The sequence below is a fragment of the Mastigoproctus giganteus genome, chromosome 3 (genome assembly GCF_048544385.1).
Source record: "Mastigoproctus giganteus isolate SK-2022 chromosome 3, ASM4854438v1, whole genome shotgun sequence".
NCBI lineage: Eukaryota > Metazoa > Arthropoda > Arachnida > Uropygi > Thelyphonidae > Mastigoproctus > Mastigoproctus giganteus.
In genome coordinates, this window is record NC_143577.1 from 204691725 (window position 1) to 204711594 (window position 19870).

Here is a 19870-nt window from a genome sequence, read left to right on the forward strand (position 1 = left end):
TGGAGCCTGCGGTTTATCCACTCCGGAGAACTTTTGCTACTTGGTTTCTTCAACAGAAACGGTTCGCAAATGCTGACTTCCAGCGGGATCGCTGTTCACGCGACCTCCCGTTCAACGTCCTCTACCGCATGACAAAGGCATTTCGGACCCTGCAATGTTATGTGATTCCGATTCATCTTTGTGACCCCTACACCTCCTGCAAGTTTGTCGCACTGGTAGTGAATCACCCTGTATATATAATTACATTATTCTTCCTCTCTCCCTCTATGCACATAAACATCTAATTGGGCATATCCTTCTAAGCCTTCGTTAGGCTATACACAACTAGAGGATATTTCTCCAGAGTACAGGTTATTTCGTTAACAACGGTAACACATATAATACATTCCTTCATTTTACACGTACTTCCAACACAGATAGGTAACACACTCACTCTCACTGTCTTTATCTATATTCTATTGTTCCCCCTTTTCTATATTTTACAATACAGTATTCAGTTCATTATAAATCTCCTCTACCTGTCCTATTCATTTCTCCCCCGTTTATATTTTCTTTATAATACAGTTTTCTCGTTAGCAAAATTTTCCAAACTTACTTACATTTTCTTCTCTCTCTACCTGGATGGGTGTTTCCCGCTTCAGGTCTTTTCCAGCGGTCGTCTCTCTGGGCTTGGCCTTTGCTGATCTTAGGCGCGCATCTTTATACTGCTCTCTGTCGATTCTCTCGACGCACAAGGACTTTTCTACAGGGTTGCTGCCTTGGCCATCCGTTTGAAGCTCGATCCGATTTTATTCTCAATCGTTTCTCCCCTTTTCTATAACCAATACCCACTGAACTGTGCCATTTCTAAAACCCACCGTTTACAATTCCCACACACCTCCAACACCATTCTCACTCTCAAAAAAAAAAAAAAAGGGGGCCGACCGGGCTAGCCGAGTGGGTAAAGTACCTGCCCGGCAACCCAAAGGTCGCGGGTTCGCTTCTTCTCCAGCTTCTCTGTCTCGGACTCCTCTCTTTCACTCCCTCCATCACCCTTTTGTAGTAGTAGTGGCATGTGATGCAAGAAAGCAAGTGTATGAGCTTATGCAGCATCAGCCAAAAAAAAAAAAATCACACCAATCCCTCCAAATGCCTGTCCAGTTCCTCTTTAAATTTATTAAACCTATCAACTTCCACAACGACAGATGGAAGTTTGTTCCAGAAATTAACCATCCGCTGTCTAAAGGCAAATTTCCGCACATCTATTCTACATCTGTCTTTTCTTAATTTGAATTTATGCCCCCTTAGGTTTGTAATCTGAACAAGTGGAAGGGTCCCATCAGAATTCAGCGTGCTCAACCCATTCAAGGCCTTTATACAACTCTTGTACATTTCTCTCCCCCTTTTCTTGACCAATCATCTTCTATTTCTTTTTCTTCATCTTTATTCTTATTCGCTCATTTCCTTTACTGTTGTTTCGGCCCACGTTCTGGTAGGTCGCGTCCCTTTCTCATAGCGGGGACATCCGGACGCTAAGAAATTTCTAGAACTTTCTTCTGACCATCCTTGTCCACTTACCCCTTATGTCACGCCCCTTTTTAAGTGACCGCCCTTGAAATTTATAAGAGCCCACTTCGGCCTGTTTATACAGTGCTCTGATACCCGATCTCGGCTTGCTCTATGATCTCGGGTCTTTCCTCTTTGGAGTCCGAACCCTTTCTTGGGGGGGGGGGGGGCGTTCCTTTGTCCCTTTTTTTGCAGTGCCGCTCCCGCTCTACTTACCGTAAACAAAACTGCTTCAAACTAGCACTCCTATTGTTCAGTTTCAGTTCGAACAGGCCCCCCCCTGTTGCTAACGCTAATCCGCTCTCTACTGAAATGAACAACAGAGGGCGCAAGCAAATTGCCTAATTCAGTCTGTTTAAAATATAATAATTTCCAAAATATTACAAAAATATTATTATTAGGAGTTGTAAGAATGGGTTCTTACAGATCCTCCACCAAGGAACCTACAGGAACTCCGGGGTGCACTGCAGTCTGCATAGTCACAGATACCCGTAGCACCCTTCCGCGTACTTATTGAGTCCATCTCATGGCGGCTGGCTGCGGTGCATGTTGCGAAAGGCGCATATTCTGGATACTAGGTAGGTGGTCATTATAATGTGATTATACCCTGTATATACACTTTTTTTTCCCTTTCGCGGTGGGATTCGAGCCCGGTATAATAACACGCTGATTATTATTATTAGTAGTAGAAGCAGTAGTAGTAGTAATAAATTATGCAAGGAGGTGATGCCGTACAAGCAATTATGCTTATACGGCATCAGCCAAAAAGGGGGGGGGAAACACTACCCGCCTCATCTGCCCATCCTGTATAATACTAGTCTAATTCTTCCTAACATTTACTCAAGCTACCCATTTCCACAACATCAGATGGGTTTTGCAACAATCAATCACACTCTGGATGATAGCAAATTTTCCATGCACCCATCCTGTAGCCATCCATCCTTTTTCAATTGAAGTTTATGTCCAGTTGTGTGCATTGCCCAAGGAACAGAATACCATCCTCGTTAAGTTTACTCAATCCATTTAAAGTCATAAACAGTTCAGTCAGGTCCCCTTAAAGTTGCCTTGTTTTAGTGGCGCAATATGCAGAACTGCAATATGCGATAAGAGTATTCCTTTGTGTTCTTGACTAATCTGGTTGCTCTTCTTTGCATCCGTTCCAAGTGATCCACATCTTTCTTAAAATGAAGTTTCCAGATCTGCGTGTAGTACTCAAGATGTCGCCTAACCATTGCCTTATACAATGAGATAATCACCTCTTTGTTTCTGCTGGCAAAGTTCTTGTGTTTTATTGACAGAACCCCATGAGCTGTTCTAATAGTCTGTTTGCACTGCTCCTAGAAGTTCATGCCGGCTGTATAATTACTCATACGTCTCTTTCGTTCTCTACCAACTTGTGTGTGGTACCATCTACCTGGTATGTTATTCTGGGATTACTGCTGCCTATATGCAATACCATGCAGTACCATTTACCAATGTTAAACCTCGATTATCACTTTTCGGTCCATCTGCCTAATTTTTCTAGGTCTTGCAGCAGTAGTGTGCAGTTTTCAGACAGAATACACTAAAACTATGCAGTTATGCAAATCTAACTTCGGTCATCTCAAACGCATACGTAATATGTGAATATCCTAAAATTCCAACTGTTGTGAGAGATACAAGAACTCAAACCCTGGATGTCATTTTATAACCACCTTTTATTTCAATTTTCTGCTATTACGATTTTACCTATGGGCAATTAATGATACTAATCCGATTAGAGTAAAACGTTCTCTTTGATATGTTTTATTTTTTTTTTATATCGTTAATAAACTACAGAAAGTCATAAAATCAAAATAACCGAGGTTTCTTTCAGTAGTGCTCTCACGATTAGATTTTATAACGTGTGATATGCGTTCCAATTTGAATCCTTGGCTAAACTTACAAGTTGTTAGCAACCTCTGTTTACGTTCGTTTGTTTTGAATGAAAGATACATTTACATGCAATTGCATCATTTGTGCTTTAAGAACTGATGTGACTTAGTATGATATCATACTACTAATTCGTTACAGCAATGTTCAAGGTCCTTTATGAAGACCTACAATTAAACAAATGCTAAAGTATATGAAGCCATTCCCAAAGTTAAATTTATAAGCGATTTTTTTTTTTATAGTAAAATAAACTTTGGCGTGTCAGCTAATTTCAAGGTCTGATACTGAAAAGGATTACTTTTCAGTATCAGATATATTTATATAATAACAATGTCAGCTGTATTTTTTCATTGCCGGCGACAAACCACATCTTATATTTATCACAAAGTAGAGAATCACAAACCATGATTCTCTACTCTTTAACGTTTAAAAAATAAATCATAAAAATCTAATTTAATTTTATTTTAATCAAAGTAAAATTTATAAATCAGTAATTTACAAATTAACAAATTTCGTCTATTACAGTATATCATATGTTAGAGCGGGATAGGATATTAATCAAACTCAAGAAAGATAATGATTATTATGAAAACTAAATATACAAAATACAACAGTTGTCCAAGAGCTGTAAAAGTCATGAAATAATTGGGCATAACGTACGTAACAAAATTCCAGTCTACTTACAACTACAGTCGAGTTCTGTATATAATTCTTAGAATAATATTCCGCAGAATCAGGTTGTTTCTGCAGGTGACAAGTGTAGATAACTTGCACGATAATAGCAGAACATTGCCATTATATGCATCATATCATATTAGTAGCATTTTAGTACTGTCAATGCATTATTTCTGTACAAATTTCTGAAACAAACAAACAATAACCAGGCTTGCAATAAACATCTAATAAAGTCAGAAAGAGCTTCCACACAAAGCGAAGTGCGCCATTCTCTATTTTTAATGAATTTCATTACCCATACAGCCATGTCCTTAAAATCATCAGCAAATCATTCAAAACACTGGGATTAATCAAACGGAACACTTACAAGTTCAAAAACTACAGATATGCGGTTATCCTTTATAAAACTATTGTTCTGCCAATCCTTGAATTCAGTTCACCCATCTGGAATCCTCACATAAAACTTGAACTAACAAAATTGAAGCAGTCCAAAAAAAAAATTTGTCCGTTACCTTACGTACCGTAATCCTCTATTCTATAACTCAGTGTATTATGAATCGCTGTGTGATTACTTTCATCTGAGGCCTCTGTGCAGTAGAAGAGTTACTGCTGACATCACCCTTCTAGCCAAAGTAATCACTGGAACTTATGAAGCATCTGATATCCTTAGAAAAATCAACTTCAATGCTCCTTGTAGACAAATCAGGAACCTTACACCGTTTCGCCTTGACTCTGCCACCACGGACTTTATGAAGTTCAGTCCACTGAAAAGAATCAGTAAAACAGCAAATGACTCTCTCATTGACTTCTTTGACAACTCCAAATCACTGATGAACTCCATCCACAAGTTTGCCTCTTCTCTTAAACTGCAAAGTGACTAGCTCTCATCTAGTTATTGTAGTTTATTATTATTATGTGTTTTATTATTTTTCTATTCTCTAACTGCTTAATTATTACTTGTTTTACCGGTAACTTAACTTAATGCAATCCTCTTTTGTACATATGATTTTAATGTTTGAATCTATATCAATGTTTATCTTCCTGTTGGATCTCTTATTATTGTTATTATGTTTATTGTTCTGATCTCAGATACACTGTTAATGGTCACCTGTTGTGTATCTTGTTATTAATAAAAATAAAATAAAATAAAATAAAAATGTTAGGAATTGTGTGTACGTGAATAATTTATGTAAAACACATAGCTCGTCTACATCCTCTTCCTGGATATAAAAGAAACTTATGATAATTTGCCAATAGCTCCTTTACTACATATTCTCAGAGGATATTTTCACATAGACAGGAAATTAAGGGACGTCAACAATTAAGGCGGTCACTGGGATTAGGCACCTCTCAGTCAGCCACAAAAATCTTTGGGCAAAACACACAATTACTAGAGGTATATCCCAGGGAGGGGTCCTATTGGCGACCCTACTTGTGGCGCCGCTAGACTATTTCTTGGCAATATCTCCAAACTTCGCTTCTTACGCAGACGATATTAAATTCTCCATAGCCTCAAAAGATTGGGCAACGGGGGGTTCCACTAGGGGCACAACGGCTAAAAGGTCAGACGAATAACACATGACAATACACAACATAAACATATACCTTACACTTTTTAAAATCTCTGGCCTTCACAGTGTTCTGTGTTTCACAGAGTACACAACACGGAGATGGGGGAAACCCCTAGGGCCGTTGACAATGAACACTTTACACTTTATCTCAAAAGATCGCCTACAACGACTATAAACTTGAATTCATAATTGAACTACAACGAATCCCTCGAAAACAAGAAGGCTTCTTGATTCAAGAGGAAATGACATACAAGGCACTGACCAAATATGCACAAACAGTTTTCACTCGACGAAGATCGAGACTTGCAGAACATAGGGCGCTACAAAGAAATGTAACTCATCATCAGCCCCCAACAAGCGTGGGCTAACTACCACTGCCCAAATAAATACCATGCAAACCCTTTAAGGGTAGGATTCTTCTTGCTGGCACCTTTTGGTGCGGGATGTTGACACTCAATAGAGTGCGAGATTTTGCTGCTAACCAACTAAGGGTAGGATGTGCTGGCACCGTCTGGTGAGGGATTATTGGCGCTCCCTGGAGCGCGGGATTATGGAACGTCATTGCCAAATGGCGATCACACAGGAACGCCTGCCCCTGTGACTTTTGTTCCTTCTCTCCACCCTCTAGAGATGGGGGAAATCCGTGGTACCGTTTGACACTAAACACTCTCACCCTATGGCTTTGACAGAGTACTGTCCTCGATACAAAGAACATACGCGGAGATGGGGTATCCTTGGTGCCGTTAGACCCGAAAATACTCTATACTCTCACCTCTTGTTTCGCCTTATCTGGGTGGACTACCTTCCTTATCAGACCACCTAAATCTTTTTCCCTTATTCAGACCACCTAAATCTTTTTCCCTTATTCTGACCAACCTTCACTATTTCCCTGTGACTATCTTCAACTTTCCTTTTGTTTTATATATATAGACGTCAGGAAGCTCAGGCGACCCTGGCGGAGACCAGCCAGAGTATGATGGGCATCCTGGCTCATCTCCCAGTGGTGGTGGAGGGCAACGTAGGGTCCCACTAGGGGCCCTGCGGCCAAGCAGCTAGAGACAACAATACAACAAAACACAATACTACATAAACCAGACATTACACTTTTTTATGGTTTTTCCAGTAGTTGTGCATTCCATCACAGAGTACACACAGCGCAGATGTGGGAAACCACCGGTGGCGCCTGACTCTAAATACTGTGCCTATGAAATAATATGAAATTCTTCATAACCTCAAAAGATTACCTTATGTATGTATGTCTGTTCAACATATGCGGATCTTCGGCGCCGACTCCACTCAAATTCAGGAACAACCAAAAGGACACGAATTTTTATGTCAACGAGGAACACTACTATCTAGTCTTTTCCCGCTTCGCCCAGGAATTATTCACCTGGCGAATATCACTACTTCTACAATTGCCACCCCAACCTGCTAGCGCTCCCAAGACTAGCCTTTCCAGTTACACTACCACCAGGAACAATCACAATTACTGCAGTCATCGGCGGACTCATTCTACCAGATTTGATACATCGAACTTGCCCTCCTACAAAATATGATTCATCTTGGACTTGTTTTCTAATTGGACGGAACCAATTACCAACTGACTGACACAAATTTCACCTTCGGTACTCTTCTATCTCCTCAACCAGACATGATATACAAATCACCTATACGGACAGCAAACCCTGGACTTTTTGCCACAGGGTAGGATGCTGCTAACCAAGATCTAGGTCTGGGTATGATACTGTGGTTACACACCACACATTCGCCTATTATAATCAATACGCAGCTCCATTACTGCGTGGATTTCTTCTCCCTTCTTGGGGTTTACCCCCCTCCTTTCGCCTGGTGGGGTATTTGGGCATAGGGGCTTTGCTCCACTGCCAGACCAGGAGAATGCCTTCGTCTGCATCCCCTTCTCTAGTACATTTTGTACTTTCCCATACTCTACTCCTCTCTTTTTTTGTCTCCAGCCAGCGAATAATGGACAATCCTGGCTACCTCCGAGTGATTTGGGCAGTAATGTGTGGTTCTGCCAGTAATGCCAGGACACAACAACAGAATCCAACACAACCCAGACACAATAGGAGGAAGTACAGGATGAGAGTCTTGTCAATCAATTCGGCCCTGGAGGGAATGTGCAATGCTTAAGGGGTAGAATTATTTTTTAGCGTGGTCTGTGCGTGTTAACAGGAGAGTCTGCTTCTACAGGGATGGGACACACTTAAATAGAAAGGGTGTAAGAATATTTGCTGATGCTATCGAGGCAGTGTAGATGGGTCGGAAAACTGCTAGCTTGGGGGGGGGGGGGGATTGACAGACTAAAAGGTTAAAAGCAGCCGCAGGAAGAGGTGAAGGTGATCCTTGCACTACTTCTATTAGAATAAGCAGCGGACTGGAGCGAGGGGTTCGGGGGTTTCAGGGACTGATGGCAGTCATCGTGAACAGGTGGGTACATGGGATGTGTTAGGGTAACTAAGAATAAGAATAGGTGCATGTATACCAATGCTAGAAGTATAGTAAACAAATTTGATGAATTTGAAGTGTTGGTCAAGACATCAAAGGCGGATATTGTTGGAATATCAGAGACGTTGTGTCACACAGTGTACAGAAAGGATAGGAAGGGAGGAGGGGTTATGCTGTTAATTAAGAAAAACATAAAATCAAGAGAAGTGCATCCAGTTGGTACAGATGGACAGTGCACTGAGTCAGTTTGATGTTACATAAACACTGCGAAAGCAAAAATAAAAGTAGGAGTGTTTGTTTGGCCTAATGACTCGAATGAGCACAATGAACAATTGTACAGAAAAATAGAGTGGACTAGTAAATCAGAATGTCTTATAATGGGGGATTTTAATTTCCCAGATATTGACTGGAACATCTGGGTTGGTCACTCGCACACTAGTAAGACTTCTGTGGATTTATTGGATGATTGTTTACTGCAGCAGCATGTTCGAGAGGCAACCAGAGAGGGTAATACTCTTGATCTGGTTATCAGCAGTGATCATTCGTGTATTAAGAATTTGCAGATAAAGGAACCACTAGGTGGCAGTGATCACAGTGTACTTATGTGGGATTTACTTAAAGATATACAATAATTATCATCAAGGGTAAAGGAAAGGATTTTTGTTTTTAATTCTGTACAGTGGGACCAACTGATGATGTTACCAACAGCAAATTCAAATTGGAAAAATTCAAGGAATTACTCGTTGAAGCTACTAAACGTTTATCAAATGAACTAACGAGACTCGTTGTTGTTGTTATTTGGTTTTCAGCAGCATTAGCAACTAAGGCCATATTGCTCCGGGATATGCTGTGGTCATTCCCTGACCTTTCCGCATCCTCCGTATTTGGTGGTGACGGGCTCGAACCCCGGTCTAATCAAGAAGCGTGTACTACGCACTGCTGCTCCTTCCCACCTGGCTATGGAGGCGCCACGAGACTCGTGGCAGAGAATAAAAATGCATGGGATGCATATAAATTATCAGCCGACACAGAAGTCTAAGGCAGATATAAGCTAGTCTGTAATCAAGTCACAAAGGAAGTTAGGCAGGCGAAGGCAGATTCCGAGAAATCTTTGGCAAAGGATGCTAAGAAAAACAGCAAGGATTTCTTTACTTATATAAACTCTAAAAGGAAGGGGATGAATCAGATTGGTCCACTTCATATCGATAGTTCGACAGTTGATGATCTTGCTCAGATAGCAAACAAACTGAATGAGTATTTTGCATCTACATTCACACATGAGGAGTTATTAGGGATTGAAAATGCCAGAAGGTTATCAAATTGTAGCATGGTGCTTAATGATTTTGTAATAATTGAAAGCAAAGTGGAGGAGAAATTGTTGAAGTTAAACATAAGAAAGGCACCTGGGGTGGATGGGATCTATCCAGTTATATTAAAGGAGGCGGCAAAGCAACTAAGCCATAGCCATAGCCTAACCCTTAGCCATAATTATGAGAGCATCCTTCGACTCAGGGGAGGTTCCCACGGACTGAAGATGTGCAAATGTATCCCCAATTCACAAAGGAGGTTTGAAGGGTGACACGAGTAATTACAGACCAGTTAGTTTAACTTCTGTTCCGGGAAAATAATGGAAGTCACTGGTTAAAGATGCATTGCAGGATCATCTAGACAGGACTGCAGCAATAATTCAGACACAGTATGGGTTTGTTAAGGGAAAGTCTTGTCTGACAAATTTGATTAGATATTACGATGTGGTTACAAAGGAACTGGATGCAAAAAATAATTTTGATATCATATATTTGGATTTCAGGAAAGCTTTTGATACTGTTGCGCATGGAAGACTAGTGTACAAATTGGAGCAGAATGGTATTAAGGGTAAGTTGCTACAATGGATAAAAGGATGGTTAAGTGGGAGAAGACAGAAGGTGGTAATCAATGGGTGCTGCTCTTCATGGACTAATGTTATTAGTGGAGTCCACAGGGTTCGGTGTTGGGTACACTGTTGTTTTGTATATTTATCAATGATATTGATGAAGATATATCAGGCTTAATGTCGAAGTTTGCAGATGATACAAAGTTGGCAGGGTTGTTAATGACAGTAATGGCAGTGTGCTACTGCAACAGGGTCTAGATAATTTGGGCAGATGGGCTAAAAGTGACAACTGAAGTTTAACCTTGACAAATACAAAGTACTGCATATGGGTAGAAGTAACCCCAGAGAAACGTACCAACTGTGTGGTACTACACTTAAGGTGGTAGAAAATGAAAAAGACCTGGGAGTAATTGTGCAGTCAGATATGAAGTTTTCTGAGCAATGCAGACAGGCTGCCAGGGAAGGTCATGGGGTTTTGTCAATGATATATAGAAATTTTGCTAGCAGGGAGAAGGAGGTGATTGTCCCTCTGTATAAGGCAATGGTCAGGCCACGCCTTGAGTACTGCGTACAGGTCTGGAGGCCTGATTTTAGGAAGGATGTAGATTTACTTGAGCGTGTACAGAGAAGGGCAACAAGATTGGTGAGGGGAATGAAGGGATCCTCTTACCAAGAGAGGCTTAAGTTCTGCAAATTGCAGTGGCTGGAGACTAGGCACCTGCGCGGTGATCTGATTGAGGTGTACAAGGCCTTGAATGGGTTTAGCACGCTGAATTCTGATGGGATCCTTCCACTTGTTCAGATTACGAACCTAAGGGGGCATGAATTCAAATTAAGAAAAGACAGATGTAGAATAGATGTGCGTGGAACAAACTTCCATCTGTTGTTGTGGAAGTTGATAGGTTGAATAAATTTAAGGAGGAACTGGACAGGCATTTGGAGGGAATGGTGTGATTTTTTTTTTCCCCTTTTGGCTGATGCTGCATAAGCTCATACACATGCTTTTTTGCATCACATGCCACTACTACTACTACTATTAGACAGAATTTTAAATGCGTTTAAATTATACATTAACAACTGATACATTATAAAGTATTAAAGTCGCAAAGCAGTAAGATATAAAACATTAATGCCTTCTTCATAAGGACTTGATATATTCTACACTAGAATTCACTCGTCATCATACATAAAACCATCAATGGAATGCATTCTGTTTGTCTGGCTGCATGGCGGCAAGAACTGTCCTATTATGGGACAATTGTATAAAATGCCATTTTGAGTGAATACTGGGTAACTGTGTCTTTATCACAAACTTCATCCACAGCGATGAAATCGTACTCCTCAACAAAATTACTAACACATGAACTGTATCGAGAATTGTTAGATGAAGCTAAGAAATACTTCTCGGGAGGGGAGAAACTTCTTTTTTAATATTGTGGCCAATTATTTGGTTTCAGGAGTGGCTGCGTTTTTTAGCATCTCGTAAAATAGGCAAACAAACAATACAACATAATAATGCTTCATTCCCTTAGTTGTCTCGGAGCATTAGAAGCAACCCAACACTCTCAGAAACTGAAATGTTTCCAACCAATCAGAATTCAATAACTTTTCGTTTAACGTACGGAAATGACACTTTTGCCAAACTAGCAAAACTGCCCCAAATATACTAAATTGATATGAAACTTAATGCTAATTGATTGGTAACTTAGCTGTGACACAACCACCCTATCCTTCAACTATAACTTCACAAGAGTTGGGTATTCTTTAATCAATTTTTCAATGCATCCATTGAACTGGTGTGTGCGCGCGTGTGTGTGTGAGCGCGCGCGCGCGCGCACTGCAATCTCTACCTCTAACGGCTGTTTTCTGTTTTGAACTGAAGACAAATATTTAGCCTTGGTCTAGACAGGTGTGTTTTAGGATGAGTGCCAAGTATTGTTTTCTAGGAGCCTCAAGGTTGGTGGTTGCAATCAGGAATTTAAAAATAAAATGAATACTATTCTAAAATATTCGCAAGAAACGTTTTCCCCAAGTTTTAAACAGTGTGTTCTCTGCAAACTTTTGAATTCGTGAAAGATTAATTCGGATTCTGAGTTGAAAAACACGGTCAGAATGAAATTGATGCCAACGACAATACGGAAATTGGTTTTATGTAAATAAAAGTGTGTACTCTTGTGACAACACAGATTATTCACATAAAGCCATTTGGACATGACCCACTTATTTTGTGTTGGCTTTTACCGGCCAGATAAAATGGATATAAAAAATCAGATATAAAGAATTAAGCTTAATTTTGCGGCACATTTACGGTTAGAAGAATACAGTACCATAAAACTTCCCAGAACAGGGGATTCAGTTTCAAGCAATGTCTTAACATATAACAAACTTCTCAGATCACGGTGGTGTGATTCTGTCGTAACTACCCTTTTCTCTTCAATAAATACATGTAAACCAGATAAAGAAAAACTTCATCTAAGTGTAAGCTTTGTCTTTCCAAAGAATTTTGCCCCAGCTATCGCGGTGAGATTTAAGACCAAATTACTGTGCCAGCCAAATAATTAGCTGAAACAGCACGGATATCCTTAAGCTGATAAGGAATTTCGACACAGGTTCACTCTAAAGATTTTTCTGTGCTTGCTGCATGCAAATATGAGTGATATAACCGTTTTAGCTTTGCTGCTAGAGAACTAAATTAAAATATTCTTTTGTTTGTGAACACCACTGAGTGACCACTCGGTGACGCTATTGTCAGAGAAATGGGAAATATGTTGGGCAAGAAGGATAGGTGGAATAGGACCAGGGTATGTCTGCCAGGTCAAAAGAAGATGTCGTTGTAGAGCAGATATCATCTTTTAAGGGCACAAAAGGTACTGTTGTACACGTTGGCTGTAATGATATTAAGAGCAGGGGATCTGAGGACTTACTTAACAAGTACAAGGCAATGGTGGGAAAAGTCCCGAGTTAGGATTGAATTTGGCAGTGTCTGCAATTCTGCCCAGACACGATAGGAGGTAGTATATTATGAGAGCTTTGTCAATCAATTCGGCCCTGGAGAGATTTTCAAGGCTCGTGTTGTAGAATTTTTTTCCCAGAGTGGTCTGTGCTTGTTAACAGGAGAGACTTTTTTTTACACGGATGGGATACACTTGACTAGAAAGGGGGGATGCAAGAATATTTGCCTGCACTGCTAATATTGGTACGTGCAGCAGCCTGGAAAGCAAGATGCCTGGGATTTCAGGCCGTGCTGTAAGTTATCATGGATAAAAGAAATACATAGGCTGTGGTAGGGTAACTAAGCGTAAGAACATGTGCATGTATACTTGCATGTACACTAATACTAGGAGCACTGTAAATGAATTTGATGAATTTTAAGTATTGATTAAGTCATCAAATGCAGACATTGTAGGAATAAAGGAAACATGATGGCACCGAGAAAAAAAAAAAGTGATGCTGAATTTGAATATGGGCCAGCAAATCAGATTGTCTCAAAACTCGGGATTTTAATTCTCCAGATGTTGACTGGAATTTGTGGGTTAGTCACTCACACACCATCAAGACTTTTGTGGATATCTTGGATGACTGTTTTCTACAGCAGCATGTTAGAGAGGCAAGAAGAGGAAGCAATACAGTACTCTTGATCTGATTATCAGTAATGATTCTTCATTTATTAAGAATCTGCAGGCAAAAGACCCAGAGAGAGGCAGCGATCGCAATGTACTAATGTGGAATTTAATTAAAGACAAACTACTGTAAAGGCAAATTCTTTTGCTTTCGTGATGGTGATTATATTGGTTTCAGACAGTTTTTAAATTGTGCAGTGGGACCAACTGATGATGTTACCAAGAGCAAATTCAAAATGGGAAGCATTCAGGGAAGTAATCAAAGAAGCTGCTAGGTTTTCATACCAACGAAGAAATACTGTTCAAGGCTTAGACTTAAATGGATGTCAGTTGAAGTATTGAGATACCTCGCAGAGAAGAAAAGTACATGAGATGCATATAAATTATCAGGTGATACAGAAGCCTACGGTAGATATAAATTAGTCTGTGATCAAGTCACAAAGGAGGTTAGAAAAGCTAAGGCACTATATGAGAAGTCTCTGGAAAAGAATATAAAGAAAACAGCAAAGACTTCTATGCTTATATTAACAGTAAATGGATCGGGGTGAATCACATTTGGCCACTTGGTGTCTGTGGGTTAACTGTTGATGACCCTCTTCAGGTTGCGGACAAATTGAACAGGTATTTTGCATCTACATTCAAACATGAGGAATTATTTATGGAAGGGGATGCCAGAAGTTTATCAAACTCTAAGGAGGAACTAGACTACTTTGTGATAACTGAAAGGAAAGTGGAAGAGAAATTTTTGAAGATGGACATAAAAAAGGCAGCTGGGGTGGATGGAATCTATTCAATTATATTACGGGAAACAAAAAAGGAGGTACGCAAACCATTAGCCATAATTATGAGAGCATCCCTGGATTCAGGAGAAGTATCCATGGACTGGAGATGTGCGAATGTATCCTCAATTCATAAAGAGGGATCAAAAGGCGACGTGGGTAATTACAGACCTGTTAACTGTTTCTCTGTTCCGAGGTCTGTTCCATGCTGTAATTCCAGTATAACTGCATGCCTCTAGATGGTATTGTTAAGGAATGGTCTTGTCTGTCCAATCTGATACGTTACTATGACGCAATGACAAAGGAACTGGAACCAAAAAAATAATTTTGACATCAGATACTTGGATTTCGGGAAGGCTTTTGATACTGTTTGCACATAAAAGACTGCTGTGCAAACCGGAGCAATGTGGCATTAAGGGCAAGTTACTGCTATGATAAAGGGATGGTTAGGTGAAAGAAGAAAGAGAATGGTTATCAGAGTCACTGCTCTTCGTTGACTAATCTTATTAGTAGAGTTCCCCATGGTTCAGTGCTAGGTCCATTGTTTTCAATATTTATCTATGATACTGATGAGGGTATATCAGGCGTAACGTGTAAGTCTGCAGATGCTACAAGGTTGGCAGGGTGGTTAACAACAGTCGTCAGGATAAGGTACTGCAAAAAGATCTGGCAAAATTTGCTGAATGGGCCGAGAAATGGCAGTTGAAGTTTAACATTGACAAAGGCAAGGTACTGCACATGTTTACTGCTACCCATATGCAAGGTACTGCACATGTTTACTGCTACCCATATGCAAAGTACTGCACATGTTTACTGCTACCCATATGCAAGGTACTGCTATGGGTAGCAGTAACCCCAGAGTAAGTTATAAACTGTGTGGTACTACACTCAGAGTAGTGGAGAATGAAAAAGACTTTGGGGTAATTGTGCAGTCAGACGAAATTCTCTGATCAGTGCAGACATGCTGCCAGGATCGCTCTCGCGGTTTTGTCAATCATACACAGAAGCTTTGCTAGCAGGGATAAGGAAGTGATTATCCTTTTGTATAAGCTCATGGTTAGGCCACATCTTGATTACTGTGTACAGGTCTCTAGGCCTCATTTTAGGAAGAATGTAGATCTACTACAGGGGTGCAGAGAAGGAAACAAAACGGTACTCTTACCTAGAAAAGTTTCAGTTCTGCTAATTGCATCACCTCGAGACTAGGCATCAGCGGGGATATCTGATTGAGGTGTTTAAAGCCTTGAATGCATTGAGCAAGTTTAATGTCAATGACATTCTTCCACTTGCTGAGACTACATACACATGTATACTACGCGGAGATGGGAGAAACCCAGTTCTGCTAATTGCAGCACCTCGAGACTAGGCATCAGCGGGGATATCTGATTGAGGTGTTTAAAGCCTTGAATGCATTGAGCAAGCTTAATGTCAATGACATTCTTCCACTTGCTGAGACTACATACACATGTATACTACGCGGAGATGGGAGAAACCCCTGGTGCCGTTTTACACTAAACACACTCTACACACAAAAGGTGGCATCAATTGAAGTTGAGGAAGGATGATTGCAGGATAGATGTGTGGAAGTTTGCTTTCAGCCAGAGGGTGGTTGATTGTTGGAACAGGCATCCTTCCATCTGTTGTTATGGAAGTGGATGGGTTGAATAGATTCAATGAAGAAGAAGATAAATTCTTGGAGGGTACGGATGGGTGAACTGTGTAGGGTTTTTTTTTTTTTTGCTGATGCTATACTGTATAAGATTGCTTTCTTGCATCATTTGCCATTCTACTACTACTACTTTATTAGGTACAACAACCTAATAGCAAGAGTGTGGCCCTTTAGCCCATAGAACAGCCTGGATTCGTGGTGACATGAATTCGCGAGGTATCGAAAACCTACAACAGGGATGGTTGTCCATGTTGACTCAATTACTCTCCTCAGTTGTTGTAAATGAATTGTTGCAGAACTCTACTCTGAACAGCTCGTTCTAACTCAACCCAGAGATAGTCAACTTCATTGTGATCTGGTGACTCGGGGAGCCAATGCAGTAGAGTGCATTCACTCTCATGTTCCTGGAATCAGTTCTGTACAATTCTAGCCCGGTGATATGGCGCATTGTCCTAGTGGAAGAATCCCTTCGCAGTTGTACAAACTGCAGCCATGAATGAATGAGCCTAATAGTACACGATATTCAGATAACATGTGGCATCCAAATGTTCGCCGCTGTATCAAGGGGCCCAATGCTCATCTACATATATATACAAGGTCATTATAAAGTCCTTGTGCAGTTTTAAATTTTCATAACTTCCGTTCTATACATGATAAAATTAATCTGTAAAAAAAAGCTAGGAATGCAATTTTAGTGACGTTTAGTATGTACTAAGAATGATTCATTTATTTCATTGCAGTTTAGCAAAAATTTTATTATATATATATATTTATTTATTTATTTATTTTCTTTTTTTTTTGCAGAATTAGGCTTCAATAGAAGAGAAAGTAAACTGTGTGCTGTGGTTGGTCGAGTTAAAGTCTGCAATCGCAGTACAAAAAGATTTAGAACTCATTACAACAAATATGCACCACACAGCAATTCCATAACTAACTGGATGAAAAAGTTTAAAGAAATAGGTTCCGTCAATGATAAACCACGATCTGGAAGGCCAAGAACGGGTTGTTAATAGTTATTTGGAAATGCTGCAGAATTACTTTATTCCTGAACTAATACGTTTAGGACTTATAAGTGATAGGGTTTCGGCAATATGGTGCACCTTGTCGCTTTGCTCTCAGAGTTAGGCAGTTCCTGAATGAAAAATTTCTTAACAGATAGATTGGAAGAGGTGGACCGATCTCTTGGCTATCACGTTCACCGAATTTGGGCCTATTGGATTTTTTTCTATGGGGACATGTTAAGACTATTGTTTATTCAACAAAATCTTGCTCTTTAGACGATCTTCGGACTAGGATAACTAATGTGATTCAGAAAATCAACTACAAAACGTATTCGTAGAACTTTAGAATCGTATCTCAGTTTGTATACGTAAATGACGGTGGACACGCTGAGAATTAGCAATCCCAATAATAAATGTATGTAAAACTGTAATAAATCCTTTCCCTTACACTCTTTAAGATTGATTTTATCATGTATAGAATGGAAGTTATGAAAATTTAAAACTGCACAAGGACTTTATAATGACCCTATTTCCCTCCTTTGTTTCGTATTGTCCTCTTGCTTAAGTTCATTTTCACTCTACTGGTTTGCCATGCTACTGGCATACATTTTATTTTACCTTTATCACACGCGACATGTAGTGGTTTGTGCATTTTTTTGCCTCAACTGATGCTTGCTTTACAATCTTTATTTTATTTTACTTTTGCTGTTCATTTTTCGATTTAATTTGGATTACAGTATTAACCTATATATATTATTTTATTTTTTAGGAGCATTAGTGACTAAGGCCATACTGCTCCGTGTATATCGTCTGTAAATTGCACGTGTTCTGGGGTAGATTTCCTGTTCGCTGGACGAAAAACCATGATACCATCGTCCGAGGTTGACTAACTCAGTCACGTAGCGAAAAAGGTCCATAAAAATTCCTCACACCATCGACGGGACTCGAACCCAGATCTTTTCCACTTGGTGTGGGAAGGACCGCGATTCTACCAATTGTGCTACCCACGAGCGCATTATTACTATTGTACTGAGTTATTATTCGCCTGACTGTAGCGGTTCAGTTATCCAACACGTCTCGTCAGCCTCATTCATCAGTGAGATGTTTCCAACCTTAGGATCGACGTTGACTGGATGCTATTTGGTTACTGAATTAATCTGGATACACCTAATAAACAAGTACATAAAAACACCAGTTGGGATGCATGTCCGAGATAAACCTATACGCCGCGTCTGGCGACGACTACCTATGCCGCCTTAAGTAACTTTCTTTCGTCCTGACTATTTTCGCATACATGCAGTTCCCAACGTATCTGTCCACCTTCCTTTATAGCCCTAGTGGGGAGCACAGTTGGCAGAATCGCAGTCCTCCCCACACTGGGTGGAAAAGCATTAGTATTAGCATTAGTAGAGGCATATGATGCAAGAAATCAAGCTTATGCAGCATCAGCCAAAAAAAAAAAAAAAACACTTCCATTTCATTCCTCCGTTCATTCGAAATACCTGTCCAGCTGAGCCTTAAATTTGTTTAGGCCATCAACTTCCACAACAAGAGATGGAAAGTCTGTTCCAACAACCAACTACCCGCTGATTAAAGGCAAATTTCCGCACATCTATCCTACATCTGTCTTTCCTCAATTTGAATTTATGCCCTCTCAGGTGATTATTCTGAGCAAGAGGAAGAATCCCATCGCCACTGGGCATGCTCAAACCATTCAAGGCTTTATACACATCTATCAGATCACCTCGCCGGTGCCTAGTCTCCAGACACTGTAATTTGAAAAACTTATGCCTTTCTTCGTAAGAGCAACCCTTTGTTCCATTCACTAATCTTGTTGCCCTTCTCTGTACTCGTTCCAGCAGCTCTACATCCTTCTTGAAATGAGCCCTCCAGACCTGTATACAGTACTCAATGTGTGGCCTGACCATTGCCTTATACAAGGGAATAATCACCTCCTTATCCCTGATGGAAACATTCCTGTATATCATCGACAAGACACCATGAGCTACTCTTGCAGCCCATCTACACTGCTCAGAGAACGTCATATCTGCCTGCACAATTACCCCCATGTCCTTTTCTTTCTCTTCCACTGTCAGTGTAGTACCACAGAGTTGTTACGTTGCTCTGGTGTTGCTGTTTCCCATAGGTAGTACTTTACATTTGTCAATGTTAAACTTCATTTGCCACCTCTCAGCTCATATACCCAACCCTTCCAGATCCTGTTGCAGCAGCATAGTGTCAGTAGTGTCCTTAACAACCCTGCCAACTTTTGTATCGTCTGCAAATTTGGACATTAAGCTTGATATACCATCATCAATATTATTTATAAATATAGAAAACAATAATGGACCCAACACTGAACCCTGAGGAACTCCACTAATAACATCAGTCCACGATGAGCAGTGTCCATTGATTACCACTCTCTGTCTTCACTCCCTCAACCACCCCTTTATCCATAGCAGCAATTTGCCTGCAATACCACACTGCTCCAATTTGTGCAACAGTCTTCCATGTGCAACAGTATCAAAAGCCTTTCTAAGATCCAAGTATATAATATCAAAGTTAAATTCTCTGCATCCAGTTCTTTTGTAACTGCATCATAGTATCCAATCAAATTGGTCAGGCAAGACTTTCCCTTAACAAAACCATGCTATGTCCGAGCTGTAACTGAAGTCTTGTCTAGATGATCCTGCAGTGCTTCTTTAACCAGTGCCTCCATAAATTTTTCTGGAACAGAAATTAGACTCGCAGATCTATAAT